Source organism: Vombatus ursinus, unplaced genomic scaffold (genome assembly GCF_900497805.2).
Source record: "Vombatus ursinus unplaced genomic scaffold, bare-nosed wombat genome assembly UNPS02010548.1, whole genome shotgun sequence".
Taxonomy (NCBI): Eukaryota; Metazoa; Chordata; class Mammalia; order Diprotodontia; family Vombatidae; genus Vombatus; species Vombatus ursinus.
In genome coordinates this window covers 14,199,961-14,218,979 of record NW_020950326.1, presented here as the reverse complement: position 1 = coordinate 14,218,979, position 19,019 = coordinate 14,199,961, and positions in this window count along the sequence as shown.

Sequence of the window (19,019 nt, the reverse complement as noted above, 5' to 3'; positions counted from 1 at the left end):
ACTTTTTTTTTGTCCATTTGCTGACAGGAAAGAGTTGACTTTCTTGTGACCGTATTCAGTGTCTTTTATGCTTTAACATTTCCACAGTGGGAACTGGTTCTATCTGCTCATAAAATGGCTTTGGCAGGCAGAAGACACCATAAAGGAGAAGGGAATCTGTCGTCAAACTCTCTAATAATACTTCCAAATCTCGATATTCAGCAGATGATTGCACCATTTAGTACAGGGATCCCTGAACTTTCTTTTTCCTCTTCTAGCTCTTTCCTCTAGACCAAGGGATCTCTCTCTCTGTCTCTCTGTCTCTCTGTTTCTCTGTCTGTCTGTCTCTCTCTTATCATGAACTGTTTTTGCAGTCTGGTAAAGCCTCTCTACCTCATCTCAAAATGATGTTTTTAAATGCACAAGATAAAATACATAGGTTTACAAAGGAAACCCATTATGCTAAGATTTTCCCCTCAACCAAGTTCATAAACCCTCTGAAACCTATCCATGGACAAGAGGTTAAGAATCCTTCTTTTGGCCTATTCTTTGGTTTTCTTTCACTTAAGCACCTAAATCATACCTGGATGAAACAGTGAGGAGAGCAGGGTCTTGGGGCTAGGAAAATGAGAAATCCAGGAAAAGTTTAATGAGTGAATCTCTTAATTGCCAAATACTCATTAAATATCTACTACTCTAGGACATTTTCCTTATTGCTAGAGGAATTACAAAGATGTTAGAGACTTGGTCCATTCTTTCAGGGAGCTAATGAGACAAATGAATCAATCAAATAGGAAATATTTATAAATGGCCTCCTATATCTCAGGCTCAATGTTAGGTGATAGGACACAAATGAAAGAGAAAACAAACTCTGCAGTCAAAGAGCTTATATTTGGTCATGGCACACAATGCACACACATATAATATACTTACTGATACATATATGTGTGTATATGTACATAGTAAATATGTGTAGCAAATAAAAATTATCTTGTATTTACTATAGATGTATGAACTGCAACATACAAAATGTTTGGGAGACATAGTTTCTGAGTAATAAATCATTTTATTAATCATGCTAGCATATAATTAATAAAAGGGTCAATACACTTTCAAATGCCAAAGACCCCTCATGGAATGCACTCAATGCTTATATGATATTGGAAGAGTAAGTATTCCTGAAGGTAGCAATCAACTCTGATTGGTTAACAATTAATGAAAAGAATAAATATTATAATGAAAGGTAGCCTTATTATGATGAGGGGCTGGGGGACATGACTCTGATCACTCAGTTTGGGACAAGGACACATCTCTTATCCAGACTATCCCCTGCCTAGGGCAATCTAGACAAAATGGGGTCCACCTCTGCTCAGACCTGACTGAGTGGAACACAATGGGCCAGAATTTGCCTTAGGTTAAATTTTTTGTAAGGTTTTCTAGTTGGGTGGGGCAACAACTCCTATCCAGGATCTCTAAACCACGGATTTGGTCAATCTTTTCCATCGACAATGTCCTTCAGATACTGGCTTGGCCTAGTAGAGAATGAGAATATAGGAAGGGGGAAAAAAAACAAGCAAACATGAATCTCCCCAATAATCGGTTACTGAATAATCATTTCTCTCAGTACACACACACACACACATGCACACACACACACACGTGTATTGACTATGTGTGTGTGTATGTGTATAATGAATAAAAAATAGTGAAGTTTTTTGAGGGAGAAGACTAATAGCTACTAGTAGCTGACAGATCAGGAAAGGTCTAATATAAAAGACTTATAATTTCAACTGAATTTTGAAGGTAACTAGGGATTCCAAGAAGCAGAAGGGTTGGGGGGGGATGATTTCTAGGTCTACCAGGAAATCAAGTCCATAGACATAGAGATGAGAGATGGGGTATCATTTGAGAAGAACAGCAAAAACATCAGAATGGTTGGACTACAGAATATGTGAAATTGAGAAACGAATAATCCTTCTTAGTGCTAGTGACTTTGCTCTACTGATTATCTCGAATTTGTCTGATATATATATCTTGTCTGTACACCCTTTTTTTAGGTTGTCTCCCCCATTAGCCTGTGAGTACCTTGAGAGCAAGGACCATCTTTTGCCTTTCTTTGTATCTTCATTGCCTAGCACAGTGCCTGGCACATAGTAGGTGCTTAGTAAATACTTATTGACTGGATGAATAAGGCTCAAAATGTTGGCTAGAGCCAGGTTGTGAAAGGTTTCAAATGTCAAACAGAGGACATTGTATTTGATTCTGGAGGTACATAGACCCATTAGATTTTATTGACAGGGGAATGACATGAATAGACATACATTTTAAGAATATCACATGGGCAATTTCATGTAGCATGGATTGTAAAGAGGAGAGACTGGAGGTAGGCAGACCAATTAGTTGGATACTACAATAGCCCAGGCAAAAAGTGTTTAGTCAGTCAGTCCACCAGTGAACAAGGGGTTGAGGGGAGGAAGAAAGGAAGAGAATAAGCATTTATATAGCATCTACTATGTGCTGGGCACTATGTTAACTACTTTATAAATATTATCTTATTTGATGTTTACAACAAACCTGTTAGGTGGGTGCTTTTATTCCCATTTTACTGAGACTGAGTAAACTGAACTTAGTAGAGTGAGGAAATGGAAACTGAGACAAACATTAAGTGACTTGTCCATGGTCACACAGCTAGGAAGTGTGCCTGAGGCCAGATCTCAATGTAGGTCTTCCTGACTTCGAACCGAGCATTCTATCCACTATGCCACCTAGTTGCCACCTAGACAACACTTTATTAAAAATAAAAGTTAGGGGCAGCTAGATGATGCAGTGGATAGAGCACCAAGCCTGTATTCAGGAGGACCTGAGTTCAAATCTGGCCTCAGACACATAATACTTACTAGCTGTGTAACCCCAGGCAAGTCGCTTAACCCCATTGCCTAGCCAAAAAAATAAAATAAAATAAAAAAATAAAAACTAACTGATTACTATTTCCCAGGCACTGTGCTAAACACTGGGACTACAAATACAAGTAGAAAGTAAAAAAGTCTGTATCTTCAAGGAAAACATATTCTAATGGTAGAAAGACATGCCTAACAAACATAAATAGGCAAGTAAGAATTCTCCAAATTACAGTGATCTCTCTGCTGTGGGTATTCCCTCCAATGATTTGGATGGCAATGCCTTTATGCCTTAGGAGTTTGTCTTCCTAAACTTTTGTGGATAAGCTTCTCTCAAACTAGAGTATGTCAGAAGAAGATGAACAGGATAGAAAGAGGACTGGAAATTATGTCATATGGTGAAAAGTCAAAGGGACTAGGAATATTTGAGAGAAGAATAAACTTAAGAGGACGTGGTCACTGTCTCTGAAGATCTGAAGTGATGCTGGGGCTGAGTCAACAGACATAGGTGGTTCCTGACTAGTATTTCCCACCTTGATAAGATCTGCCAAAATTTATGCTCTTTTTCTGTATGGACTTTGAATCTATGGTCATCTACAAGCCACCATGAAGTATCCCAGGAGGGCTTTAGTAGAAGAACACATGGGTTTGCAACAAAGCCCAACCCCACATGTTGGTCTTTCCCCCCCTTTTTTTAGTGCTGTTGAGATCCAGTATCTAGTCTGTGGAAATCTGCAGGTCACCATGGCCAGGTGCCTAACAGAATTTTATGCTGCAAAGATCCCTGTAGGAGAGCTGAGGAACAGAAGGAAAGGGACAAGACCCATATTTGGGCTAGAAATAGAGCTCATTCCCATGCCCTGTACTTTTTCCTCTTAGAGCCTGAGAGACTAAAATTCCAAATTTCAGAAATCACCCCAGCTGCAATGGCAGAATTCTGAACTGCTGTGCCAGAGAACTAAGGAATAGAGGTTATGGGACAGGACAATGTATATAAAAGACTTGTACAGAGTTATGCAACTCTCCACTAACTCTGAAGAAAAGAGAATAGCATCTAGCTAGTGACAATTTTGCTCCTCCATAAATTACTTGGGGCAGATATGAGACTGGTGAACCATGAATTGCCAGCCTGAGAGGGTACTGAGTCATTTTGAGATGCAGCCCCCAGGGACCAACATCAAAAGGGAGTCAGAAAGTGCACAATAGGGGAAAAGGAGGGAAGAAGACTAAAATTAATAAAGATCTCAGAAAGAAGAAAATTCAAAGACTTTGAACATGAGCAGATAAATCAACAGGGTTAAAACATTAACAAAAGAAAGAAATGTGTCCTTCAGGTCTAGTAAATAAATTCAGTAATCTCTGAATGCAGGAATCTCTGCAAAACAAAGGAAAATAATCCAACACTTGATGAGACAGGATTGTAGAATTTGAGGAGAACACAGAATCACAAAATGCTGTTCCTGAGTGGTTTAAAAGAGAAATGAGAATTATGAGAGCAGAATTTGTGACCGCACAGCAAAAACAATGGACAGACTAGAAAATTTGAATCTGAAATGGCAAGTTTCCCCAAATAAACAAAAAAGAGAAAAATGTATTGCTAATTCAAATAGGAAGAAGGGAAGGACAACCTCAAAGAAGATGGGCAAAAAAAGAAAACAATGAAGTTAAAATAGAATATGTTCTCTAAAAACAAAACAAACTGATCTGAAAGACAGGGTACATACAGATAACCTAAGGATTACATGTCTCCCAGTAGAACATGGTAAAAAAACAACCAAACCAAACCAAACAAAACAAAACCTAAATATCACAACAGAAGAAAAAATAAAAGAAAACTGCACAGAACTTTGGGACTTAGTAAATCAAATGCCAATTGAAATAACTCATACATTACTTCAAAGGGGAAAAAAAGGCAGCAAACACTAAGACATAGATTGGTTAAATTTAATAATTCAATTTAGATACAAATTTTGCAAGCAACCAATAGAAAGACCTTCAGATACAAAGGAAAGGAATTTTGTTTAACACAAGACTATTCTATACCCAGCAAAACACATGGGAGGGAATGGGATGTGTTCCAAAGAACAATGGATTTCAGGAAGAAGCTCATGGTAACCTATCCTACAAATTTGTGCTTACCCATACATGAAAAGATTATCAAAGTTCAATAATAAAGAGTCAATTGAAACATTTTAAATTAATCTGAAGAGATTCTTTACTTTTTTACTTCAGAAATGCAGTAGAGGTGAACAAATGAAGCTGAGTAACAACAGAGTGACCAGTAAGAGATTGTTTTTCTAAATGTACAGAAGTCAAGTAGAAGTAAAGGTGGAGAGTTGGAACTGAGGCATTCTGGATAGAGTCTTATGACACTTTGCCTACAGGTGAGAGGGTTCTTGGAAGAAGGGATGGAAGCAGGAGGATAGAGGGAAGTATGTGACTTGCCCATGTAAAATCAGGGGCTAGAAATGAGAGAAAGGTAACGAAAAGAGACTATAGAGAGGTTGGTAAGGAGGAAGGGGGGAAATTAAAAAAGGAGGAGGAAAGGAAGGCCTTGCTTTGGTGGTGAGAGGGGGTTCCAGTGATGAAAGCTCCTATGAATGGAGAGAGGGTTTTGGTTTTTTTTTTTGTGGAAGGGGATGGAGACCTTGTGCTGATTGTTATCTAGGGATCTGGGGTTTGAAAAGATCTGTCATTTGACCTTGGTAGGAAAGACATTGGAACTCTTTGGGAAACTGGCACCTGGGTGAATGAGAGGTCATGAACCCAGGGAGGAGATTCTGAGGGACATTAGGGAAGAAGATAACCAGGTATGGATCAGTGGTAGAGGGCATAGCTCAGTAATTAGCTGCATAGTCAGGGATGTGTGTGTGTGTGTGTGTGTGTGTGTGTGTGTGCATTTCCTACTACAGGGCAGTGTCCTTTCTGTTGTATGTAGGAATTGGCACTGTTTTGGGAGTAAGGTAGTAGAAAAAGGAAATCCATAGGGAAAGTTCTATAAGGTAGTGGCAGAAACTGCCTGGAAGGGAGAACCTAGAATGGTACCTCAGAAGTTTTGATTCAATGAAGAATTAAAAGAATAGAAAGAGACTCTGGAATTATAGAGATCATGAACCAAAGAATGAAGGTCTAGAGTAGACAAAAAGAGAGTTTGGAAAGGGAAGCCAAAAATTAAATTAAAAAAAAAACAACAACAACTAATAAAGAGGACTAGTTAAAGGAGGAACAGAGGAAGGAGGAATCTACTTGACTGAGAGGAAAAAAAAGAGGGGAAGAATTAAATAGCCAGATAAAATCAGGAAAGAAAATGTAATTAATAAGCATAACTACAAAGGGAAAGGGGTAACAAAGGGAAGAGGGGGGATCAGAGGTGAGGGAAAGAGAGCCAGTGGGAATAGGGTTACCATAAAAAAGATTAAGCTAAAATAAATGGAGAGACATTGTACTATGTTTGTAGCAGAAAATGAGTGAAAACTCATAACTTGAAACAATCCTATGTTAGAGAAAAATATGAACCTGACTTTCATAAACTTATATGTGAATGAATTAAACAATTCAATAAAATGAAAAAGTGACTGATTGGATAAGAAAACAAAACCGCCCTAAAACCTGTTGCTTATAAGAAATACATTTTAAAAACAAAGATATGCACAAAATCAAGCTTAGGATATAGGAAATATTTTACTATGCATCAAGTGAGTTCCAAACAGCAAGAGTTGCAATCATGCTATCTAAGAAAGCAAAAATAAACATTTAAAAAACTAATGAGGATAAAGAAAAAAACTACATTATGCAGAAAAAATGATAGGCTAATATAATTATTAATATAATTTCTGGAGGTGGAGTCAAGATGGTGGAGAAAAAGCAGTGACTTGCTTGAGCTCTCTACCAAACCCCTCCAAATACCTGTAAAAAAATGACTCTAAACAAATTTTAGAGCAGCAAAGCCCACAAAAAGACAGAGTGAAACAAATTACCAGCCCAAGACAACCTGGTTGGTTGATTAGAAAGGTCTGTTGTGCCAGGCTGGGAGAGGATCACAGCTCAGTGTGGGTGTGGTGGCAAAGACCAGGCCTCAGTGAACCTGGAGCAGGCCTTAGGGGACTGAATCACAGGCAGCTATGGCAGTTTCCAGACTTCTCAACCCACAAACACCAAAGAAAAGTTAGAAGGTCAGTAGGAAAGGTCTGTTGGACCTCAGTGAGAGAGAAGCTCAGTCCCATTTCCAATCCTGGCACAGCCCTGGAGCAGTGACTGCTTCCAGAGCTCTCGGCCCACAGAAGGAAGGAGAATTGAGTGACTGATCAGAAGGGGATTGCAGGTATCTCTTTGCTGGTGCTGAGGCAGGATTCTCTTGCTTTGCCTGTGCTTGGATCTGGGTCTCAGTTATGGGTGGTAGTCCTAGGGTGAGGAGGAGTGGTGAGGTGGTGGAGCTTGTAGTGGTGGTGGAGAGGGAATCCTCCTCATAGTTCCAAGGTGGAAAAGTGGTCACTCATAGACCAGAGCACAGGTCAAGAAAGGAGGAAACACCTCACCCTTGACCATAGCACCTTGGAAGAACTGAAAATTTACAGGTCCCTAGAAGTATCTCTGAAAACAGCTGCACAAAACCTTGAAGCTTGGGATAGAACATTCAACATTGAAAGCAGACACCTACCTTAACAAAGAGTTTAAAACTCAAGTAATTGGCTGTGAACGTGAGAAAACAGAGCAAAAAATAGTCAGACCATAGAATCTTTGGTGACAAAGAAGATCAAAACATACAACCAGAAGAAGACAACGAAGTCAAAGCCCCTACATCCAAAGCCTCCAAGAAAAATATGAATCAGTCCCAGGCCATGGAAGAGCTTTTTGAGGATTTTGAGAAGCAAGTAAGGGAAGTATAATTCCTAATATGAGTAATTACCAATAGGATTACTAATATAAGTAATCAATTTAAACTCTTCCAAATGACTTTCCATCCAAATTCCTAAAGGAAACATCAACCAAGCTACAAGAAAATGCAGACAGTAACAAAATAGTGACGGGGGACTTCAATATTCCTCTTTCAATTTTGGATAAACTTAACATAAAGATAAACAAAAAGAAATAATATGAACTAAACAAATTGCTGGAGAAACTGGAGCTCAAATATATTCTAACTTTTAAATGAGATTAGAAAAGAATAAACATATTTCTCAGCATTACATAGAACTTTTACAAAAACTGACTATGTATTACAGCAGGGAGACATTGAAAACAAATTTTAAAAGGCAAAAATAGCAAATATATACTTATGGACCATAATGTAATAAAATTAGTTATTAATTCAGTGACCACAAACAAAATCCATGCTCTCAAATGGACACTTAACAATGAAATCCTAAATGATGAGTGGGTCAAAGAACAAATACCAGAAAAAATGAACAATTATGTGGAAGAAAATGATTGCAATGAAACAATATACCAAAATTTCTGGGATGCAACTAAAACAATTCTGGGGGTGAGTGGTTGGGTGGAGAAAGAATATCCTTACAAACATACATTAAAAATGTAGAAAAACGAAAGGATCAATGAACTGAATATGGACTTAGAAATTAGAAAACCAACAGAGAAACAAGTCTAAAATAAGCACAAAAGTTGAGATATTAAAAATTATAGAAAAATGCATAAATTGGAAATAGAAAAAGCCCATAGAACTTATCAACAAAAGTAAAAGCTGGTTCTCTGAATAAAACTAATGAGATTGATAAACCTTTAGCTAATTTGATTTAAAAAGAAGGCAGAAAATCAAATCAATAAAATAGTAAATGAACAAGATGAAATCACAACAAAACAAGAAGACATAAAAATAATTATCAGAATACATTATATGCAATTATATGCCAACAAACCTGAGAACCCAAAAGAAATATAGAAAAATCTTCAAAAATATAAAGTACCCAATCGTTCAGAGATCAGATAGAGACCTTAAATAACCCAGTCTTAGAAAAGGAATAGATCTGGCTGTAAAGAAACTAAAGGAAGCCAAAGGAAAAAAATAACTCTGATCCTGATGGATTTATGGGAAAATTCTATCAAACTCTTGAAAAACAATAAATACCCATACTTCTTAATTATTTTCAAAAATTGGAAAAACAACAGACCAGAATCCTTTTGTGAAATTAATATAGTCCTAATACCCAAACAAGGGAAAGATAAAACAAAGAGCTAAACTATAGACCAATATCAATAATTGATATTGACTCAAATTTTTTAAACAAAATCCTGTCAAACAGATTGTTGTGATTTATCCAAGAAATCATTTATTATGACCAAGTAAGATTTACATCAGAGAAGCATTAGGAAAATGATCAACAGAAGTAATCATATTAAAACCAAAAACATTCAAAACTACAAAATTATTTCAATAAATTCAGAAAATGCTTTTTTGCAAGGTACAGCACTCATTTACACTAAAAACCCTAAAAGGAGCACGTACAGAGAAACTTTTAAAATAGCATTAAAAACATCTATCTAAAATCAAAAGCAAGTATTATATGCAATACTGGAATCTTTTCCAAATATATGGGAGTGGTGCAAGTATGCCTGCTTTCTTCACTGTTATTTGATAGTTCTAGAAATGTTATAAACAGCAGTAAGACAAGAGAAATAAATTAAAGGAATAAAGTTGATAAAGATACAAAACAATTCCTATTTGTATATGCTATGATGGTATGCTTGTAAAATCCAGGGGAATTGGGAAAGATAACAGTCAAAACAACTAATAAATTTAGCAAAGTTGAAGGTTACAAAATAAATGATCAAAAATCAACAATATTTCTATATAATAATAATAAAATCCAAGAAGCAATAATAGAAAGGAAAATCCTTTCCCTTTCCCAGTTACTCCAAATAACTAAAAAATGCATAAAAAAATCTCAGGATTATTCTCCCCAAACACACAAAAGACATGTATAGACTCAGTTATAACATGTTCCTTAAAGATATAAAGGGCAAATAGATAGCTAATGCAATATTTAGTATTCATGGATAGACTATGCTAGTATAAAAAAGTAAATATTATCAAATTTATACTTTTAATGATATGCCAAATTACCAAGGAGATACTTTATAGAACTTGACCAAATAATAACAAAATACATTTTTAACATAGGTCTAGAATATCAGAGGAAATGATGAAGAGAATCAGGGATTAACTAGGAATAACACTTCTAGACCTCAAACTATATTATAAAACAACAGTCATTAAAAACATCTGATGTTGGTTAAAAAAATAGAGAGAATTATGAACAGACTAGACAAGGGAGAATCAGAAACAATGGAACTCAGAAGCTCAGTGTTTGATAAAGTGGAAAAAATTAATTACCTTGGAAAAAAGTCTTTATCTGATAAAAACTGCTGGGAAAGCTGGAAAGCAGTCTGATCGAAATTAGGCTTAGATCAAGATATCATATCACGTTCCCCAATGCATTCTAAATGGATATACAACTTTGATATTAGTGATTAGATTGTTGAAAAAAATTAGAAAAAAACATAATTACCATTCACAGCTATGAGTCTGAGATATAGTATAACCAAACAGGAGATTGAGGCAATTACAAAAGATAAAATGGATAACTAATTATGTGAAATAAAAAAATCTTCTGCACAAAGTTAATGTACTTAGATGAGAAAGGAAGTGGTTGAATGGGAAAAAAATAAATCTTTGTATCAGATTTCTTTGACAGGATTTTGGTGTCTAAAATATTTAAACAATTAATGGATATATGGAAGACCAAAGACCATTCCCCAAAGATAAGTGGTCAAGGGATTTGATTAAATAATTCTCAAAAGAAGAATTGCAAATATTCACATCCACATGAAAGAATGTTTCAATACACTAATAATAGGAAGAATGCAAATCAAAACATCCTTGAAGTTTTACCTCATGCCTGACAAATTGACAAGGATGACAAAAATGGCAGTAGTAAATGTTGGAGGATTTGGGGAATACTAGGTACATTAATATATTGTTGCTGGAGCTGTGAAATTGTAAACCATTTTGAAAAGCAATGTGGAATTTTGTAAGTAAAGTGATTAAAATGTCCACACACTTTGAACCAGAGAATGCATTACTGGACTTATATCCCAAATAAGCCATTGATGAAGAAAGTGCCCTTATACACTAAAAATATTTATAGCAGTATTTTTTTGCCCATTGATTAGGGAATGGCTAAACAAATTGTAGTACATGAATACAATGGATTATTACTGTGCTCTGAGAAATAATATATGTAACTAATACAATGAAGGATGGAAAGATCTACACAAACTTATGCAGAGTGAAATAAGCAGAGTCAAGAAAACCACATACATGATAATGTAAATGGAAAGAACAACAATATCCCCAAAACATTGAAAGTGAATGTAACAAATTATAATGATCAGGCATAAATGGAATGAAGATATGAGTGGGCACCCTTTTGTGGGACAACCAACCTCTTGTGGAGGTGAAAGTTTCACAGATATTACACATTGCCCATATTTCAGGACTTTTTCCAATATATTGATCAGTTGTGCTGATTTTCCCTCTTTTTTTCTTAAAAAAAAAAACCCCAATATTGCTTGTCATATAGTAAAGCTCTCTTGGAGGGAGGGATACTGCAAATAAACATGATGATGTAAAAATCAGACGACGTTAATAAAAAAACTTATTTTAATTTTTTTTCAAAAGTTAATTGAGTTGCCCACTGTCACATTGCTAGTACGTATCAGAGGTCCGACTAAAACCCAGTTCTTCCTAACTCCAAGTCCAGTATCCATTATGCTACACTGACAGAACTCATAATAAAAGGCAACAAATAATAAAAGCCAAGTGAAACATACAGATAGTAAGTGCTTTAAGAGATATAAGATATTGCTTTGCTTTGGAGCATGCTCTGAAGAGGTTTTATAGAGGAGATAAATCTTGAGCTGAGTCTTGAAGGTTTGGAACTATTTGAATAAGGAAGGAAAAAAAAAGAAAGAAGAAGAAAGGAATGTGGGTAGGGAAAGGAGCATAAAAATCTAGTAGGCAGGAATAAGCATGGCATATCGTGGGATAGTGAGAACTGTGGTATAAGTAGAACAAAGGATGCATATTAGTGAGAAGTTAGAGATAATATTGGACAGAGAAGGTACAATGAAAACAGAATGAATAGATTAGGTGTTGGAAAGAACCTTAGTAGTACTCTAATCCGACTAACTTTTTACCTTAAGCATAAATCCTTTCTGTAGCATCCCAACAGGAAGTCATCCAGCCTTTGCTTGAATTCTTCCAGTGATTTGAAGCTGGCTACTTTAAAAGGCAACCTATTCCATTCTTAGATAGATTTAGGGTTTTTTTTGTTGTAAATTATTACATAATTTAATATACTTCTGATGCTACTTATAGGCATGAAAGGTGGGAGTCAGGCAGGTAAGATGACATAAGGAAAGTTAGGAGGGAGTCATAATGTGGAGAGTTGCAGATGCAAGGCTGAGTAGTGTATATTTTATCCTGCAGGCAGTAGGGAGTTACTGAAAGTTTTTGAGTAGAGAAATGACAAGATCAAATATGTGAATACAAATCTGAAGGCTCTTTGGAGGATGGATTGGAGGTGAAAGATTAGAATCCAGGGAACAAATTAGGTGACTATTGCTCCAGTCCAAGTAAGAGAGGCTAAAGAACATTACTAGAGTAGAGGCTATGAAAGTGGAGAGAAAAGGAGACATGTGAAAGATGTTACAGAGGTAGACTTAACAAGACTTGGCAATTTATGGGAGGATGAGAAAGAAGAAAGAGTCAAGAAGTACTCTGAGGTTGCAAACCTGCGTGACTGCAAGAATGATGGTATCCTCAACAAAAAGAGGGAAGTTTGGAAAAGAAGATAAGTCCTGTTTTAGACATGTCAAATTTGAAATGATGATGATTATTAATAACAATAATTATTACAAGCTATCATATGTACTATGATATATAGTAACATATAGCTATGATGTGCCAATAACTTTACAAATATCTCATTTTGCCCTTTCCACAACCCTGTGAAGTAGGTATTATTATTATCTCCATTTTATAGTTGAGGAAACTGAAGTAAACAAATAAAATTAACTAGTAAATATATGAAGCCAAATTTGAATTCAGTTTGTTTTTGACTCCAAGTCTAGCATTCCAGGAGATATCTAAGTGTAGGTATTCAGTAGGTAGTTGGTAATGTGGTCCTGGAGTTCAGGGGAGAAATGATCACACAACATAACAGATTTTGGAGTTAGCTACATAGAGATAATAATTGAACCCATGGTAGCTGATGAGGTAACCAAGGGAGAGGGTCTAGAGAGAGAAGAGAAGAAGACCCACAAAGGAGCCTTGGTAGGAGAGAAGTTTAATAAAGTTAATGATCCAGTAAAAACAGATTGAGTGTTGATCAGACAGCTAGGAGGAGAACAAAGGGATAACCAAGAAAAAGAGTATACAGGAATATGATGAGTTTAACAGTATAAAATTCTATAGAGAAGTCAAGAAGGATGAGAAAAAGTTATTGGACTTAACATTTAAGAAATCATTATTGACCTTGGAGAGAACAGTTTTGGTTGAGTGGTGAGGGCAAGGACATTATCTAGCCTGACATCCCATTGTTATTTGATTAACATGCCACCTGACTTTATAAGTAATTGATAAAAATGCTGACCAGGATTGTATTGAGGAGAAAGCATTGTGACAAACCACTAGGGACATCTCGCCAGCTTGACAACCTATTAATCAGTACTCTGTGGTTGGTCTATCAGCTATATATGCACCCAACTGTATCACCTAACTATACCCATCCTATCTCTGTCCATCTCATCCATTAACATCTTATATAGAACTTTTCAAAATGCGTTGCTGAAATTTAAGTCTATTCAAACCACAGCATTTCTTTTATCTACTATAGTAGTAATGTTATATTAAAAGAATGTGTAGGAATTTGAATGCCAGGCAAAGGAGTTTAGTAGAAATCCAAGTGAAAACAGGGAGCTATTAAACAATTCTGAACTGTCAAAGAGGAAGTAGTCTACTGGGGGTCGGGGTGGGGAGGACAATCTTACATCAAATATCTCTGACAAGGGTCCAATATCCAAGAACTATAGGTCATTGACACAGATATTTATGACCAAGAGTTGTTCTCCAATAGATAGTCAAAGGACACGAACAAAAAAATTCCCAAGAGAAGAATGTCAAATCATTAACAATCATTTGAAAGATTACTCCAAATCATTAATAAAAATACAAGCACCAATCAAAACAATCCTAAGATTTCACCTCACATACAGAAAATTGCAAGGATGACAAAAGAGAGCCAATGAGAGAGGAGAAAGACAGGCATAGTATTATACTCTTGTTGGAGCTCTGAATTCATCTTACCATGCTGGAAAACATTGTGGAACTATGTTAAGAAAGTGACTAAAATGCCCTTGACCCGTCGATCTCTTTGCTGGACATAATACTTAGATGAGAAAGATAGAAAGGCCCCATATATATCAAAATATCTATATTAGCACTTTTTGTAGAAGCAAAATACTGGAAACAGAGTGATATCCTTCAACTGAGGAATAACTAAACGAATTGTGGCATGTGACTGTAACTGCATCATAAGAAATAATGAATATGAGGAGAAGTTTGGGAACATTTTATGAACTGATGCAAAGTGAAATAAGCAGAGCAAGGAAATCAATATGCATAACAATGATGTAGATAGAAAGAACAGAAACAAAATATAAATGGAATGAAACACTGCATGATTGTGATGACCAGTGTTGGTCCCAAAAAGAGATAAGAGAAATTACCTTCCTTTCTTCTTTGTAGAGAGGTAAGAGTGGAGGTCAGTCTATAGATGTGAACCACGCCATATGTTGTTGGACTTAGCTGATGTATTGCCTGAGTTTTTGCTGAAATGCCCCTTTTTTCTTTCTTTCTTTTGGATTTCTTTGTTACCAGGAATGGGTCTCTGGGTATGGGATGGCAAGAAATATATTAGGAGATAAAGGTGATGTGAAAAAAAAAATTAAAGTTTTTGTGTTTTTGTTTGTTTGCTTTAGTTTGTTCCACAGGAAAGCAACAACCAGTGTCAACTTGGATTCATTGAAATGGAGTATGATGAAACTTACTGAAGCATGAAAATAGGGCAAGCAATATTTATAACAGAATAATGCAGTAAAAGAACACTGAAGTTGTAGACAGAAGATCGGCATTCAATTCCCAGCTCTGCCCCTTGTAAATAGTGATCTGACCATGGGCAACGTTTAAACACTCTGAGCCACTGTCTTTTCATCTCTGAGGAGGTAGGAATATCTACATACCTGCTTCACATAGTTATTGTGACAAAATCACTTTACAAACTTGAAATCATTAGATAGGTGTAAATGTATTGTTATTTATGACATTAACTAAGCACACGTTTAACAATATACCACACTCAACATATTAGAGTTTTGCCAAAGTTCTCTACAGGTCTTAATGGCAGAAAGAGTCTATTTTTCAAATCAATTTTCAATTGTCCATTCAGCCTGGAACCTTTTCTAGTGTCCAAGAAGCAAGTGTTATTTCCACTCTCCTCTAGTCTCCTGGTAGTTTTTAAGGCCTACAAGCTGCCTATAACTCTGGCATTAGTTTTGTTAAAGGAAATACAGGAAAGAATGAGAGTGGATAATTTTAAGTGCCAATATAAACAGTGCTACAATTTTGGTGACTGAAAATAAATAAATAAATCTCCTGTGGTTGAACACTAAACAAGTTTGCAAACATTATCCAATTAGCAGTTATAATAAAGTATGTTTTGAACACACTGTGGTGAAAGACAAAGAAACAGTATGTGCTAATTACAAGACTCTTCTTTATGCTTTAAAGTACCTACTATGCATCCAGTAGCTTAGTGGCATCCTTTATGCAATATCACACACACACACACACACACACACATCCCACATTCACATTTTATAGTGAGAAAATGGAAATTTTTGTAATTTTCCAATTATATAAGATTGGCAGTAGGTACTTATACAGCAGCTAATATTTAAATAGTGCTTTAACGTTTCCAAAGTATTTCACACATACTATTTCACCAGATCCTTATAACAACCCTGTGAAATAGGTGCTATTATTACCATTTTACTTATGAGGAAACTGAGGCCCATAGAGGTTATGTTACTTGCCCTGGATCAAGTAGTATCTTCCTGCCTCCAGGCACAGAGCTCTATCCATTGTATCACCTACCTGTCATATTGGTACTGGGATGATATAGCTATGACTTGTATCCTTTGCTTTGATATTAGCTTCCCTTTTTCTATAAAGGTATCCCTTTCCTGGAATGCCTCTCAGCTTAAGCCCTTTTCTGTACTCTAGACAGCTTTATTTCTCCTTCTCTTACCTCACCAGTACTCACGCATGTTGAGCAACTTCTATGTACCTAAGGGGAATATATAGTAAGGGGGATATAAAGAGGACATAACCTCTCCTCACAAAAAAAGCTAGTCTCCTTGTGAAGGCAAGCTGAAAAATCTGGGGAAAATGAGAAATCTACAAGGCAGTATTTGGCAAGATATCAAATTGAATATTATCTAGAAACAAAATATGTAGTATAGACAATTGCCACAAATAATCAGGAATAAGTGATGCTAATGTTGGCTGTAGATAACAGGGAAGATTATAGAGGAACAGGGAATTATATTGGTCTGGAAATATTTGACTAGAAAGGGTGGGGTTAGACTGGGGACAAGGAGTACAACATTCTAGGCAGGGGGAAAGGGCACAAGTACAGAGTCATTGTGGTACAGTGGCAAGAGTGCTGGCCTTTGAGTCGGAGAACCTGAGAGCATAACCTGCTCTGCAACTTACTGCTTGTGACCTTGGGCAGGTCACTTAATCTCCATGGGCCTCAATTTCCTCATATGTGAAATTAGGGGATTTTGTAAATTGGGATTTTTATAAAATCAGAGAATTAGATGATTTCCTTCTAGTTCTAAAGTGATGATTCAATGATCATACATGCGTAAGGAGTTCGATATGTTTATCTCATAATAAGGATACCAGCCTGGATGGAATGGAGAGAATGTGAATTGAAATAATGCACTTCTATGAGTGATAGAGAAGAAAATAGCAAACCTTTCCAGAATCTTTGCTAAGAAATGAGGTCACAAAGATTTGGATGTGACTGAAACGACTGAATGACAACAAACGAATGATGCCTTCCATGCCTGCCCCTGCCTTCACTTATCAAGGATATTTGTCCACTTGTAATGACCATCCTTCTATTGGAAGACTGGCAAAAATGACATGAAAGGGTTAGTCAAATAATCAGCCAACAAGCATTTTTTGAGTGCTTATTATGTATCAGGTACCATACTAAGCATGGGGTATGCAAAGAGGCAAACACATGGTCCCTTACTTCAAGAAACTCATATTCTAGTAGTGGAGATGACATGCAAATAACTATGTACATACAAGATATATGCAGAGTAGATTAAAGTTAACATCCGAGGGAAAATATTAACAGCTGGGGCAGCAGGAAAAGCCTCCAACAGAAGGTGGGTTTTAAGATGTGACTTGAAGAAATCCAGGGAAACTGAGAGGCAGAGGTAAGGATAGAGAACATTCCAGATATGGAGGACAGCCGATGAAAACACATGAAGTTGAGGGATGGTTTGTTGTGGGTAAATAGAACAGCAAAAAAGCCAGTGTAGTCATGTACCTCCGTTCTGAGTGCTTGGAGAGGAAATAAAAGGTAGCTGGTAAGGTAGAAAGGGACGAGGTTATGAAGAATTTTAAATGCCAAACAGGAGTTTGTATGTGATACTGGAGACAATGTTGTTGTTGTTTTTCCTTCGTTCTCAAAGAGGACCATGACAACAGGGAGGTGATGCCGTGAAATGCAAGAGAATTGGATTTAAGTGAGGGAGGACTATGAAAAGTCACCAGCCTCATTTTCTTCTCTGGAGCCATCTGGGTCCAGTGGCAAAATACTGGAGACAATAGAGAGCCAATGGAGCTCCTTGTGGGAGTAGCACGGTCAGACCCAAGCTTATCTTGGCAGCTAAGTGGAGGATGGGTTGGATTGGAATAGGGAGAGACCTGAGAGGGGGAGACAAGTGGAAATGTTCTGACAGTGATCTAGATGACAGATGATGAAGGCTTAAACTAGGATTGTAACTGTATGAGTAGAGAGAATATAAGAAATATTGTGAAGGAAAAAACAAGAATATTTGAAAATAGATTGTGTATGAAGGATGAGTCACAAATTGAGGATGACACTGAAGTTTCAAGCTTGGGTGAGTGGGAGGATGATGGTGATTTCAATAGTAACAGTTCAATCATTTTATAAGCAAATTCAATATACAGTATTCTGACACATATCCTAGATACTACTTTCCCTTTTCTCTAGTGCCATATTTACTTGAAAATAAGACCAGCCTTACCCATAGACAGAATAGGCAACCACTTGCATGGTATTATTTTATTGCTAAAATTTGTTGAAAGATTTCCATCACCAGATCTCTTCCCATTTGTCAGCCACTGCGACTAAAATTCTACACATAGAGATACTCTCCTTTCGGGTGACCTGAGAGGAGTCTATAAAAATAAAAATTCTTCTACCAGAAGTAATTAATTAAGTGGCTTGCTGTTGTTCAGTAATTTTATTTGTCTTGGCTCTTTATGATCCCATTTGGGGTTTTTATTGGTAAAGATACTGGAACGGTTTGCCATTTCCTTCTCCAGCTCATTTTATAGATGAGGAAACTGTGGCAAACAGGGTTAAGAGACTTGCCCAGGGTCCCACAGCTAGTAAATGTCTGAGGCAAGATTTGAACTCAGGTATTCCTGACTCTAGGTCTGTCACTCTACCATCCCTTTCACTTAGCTGCCCCAATTATGTGGCTGGAAGTTAATAATTTTGTAGCAATGATTCTCTATTATGGACCTTTTATGAAACTGTAGGATCCCTAAGGGAATGGAACATGAGTTAGGGATTTTTTGAGGTAAGTGAAAGAGGAAGAAAAAGTCTAGCATATAAGAATCTACCTCATGAGAAACTGCAGTAGGGGCATGGGCATATAAGAGGCAGCATCAGTGTACTAGGCATTTCATCTGTTTGTGAACATTTGCTATTTGGGTGATAAGGAGGGAAATAA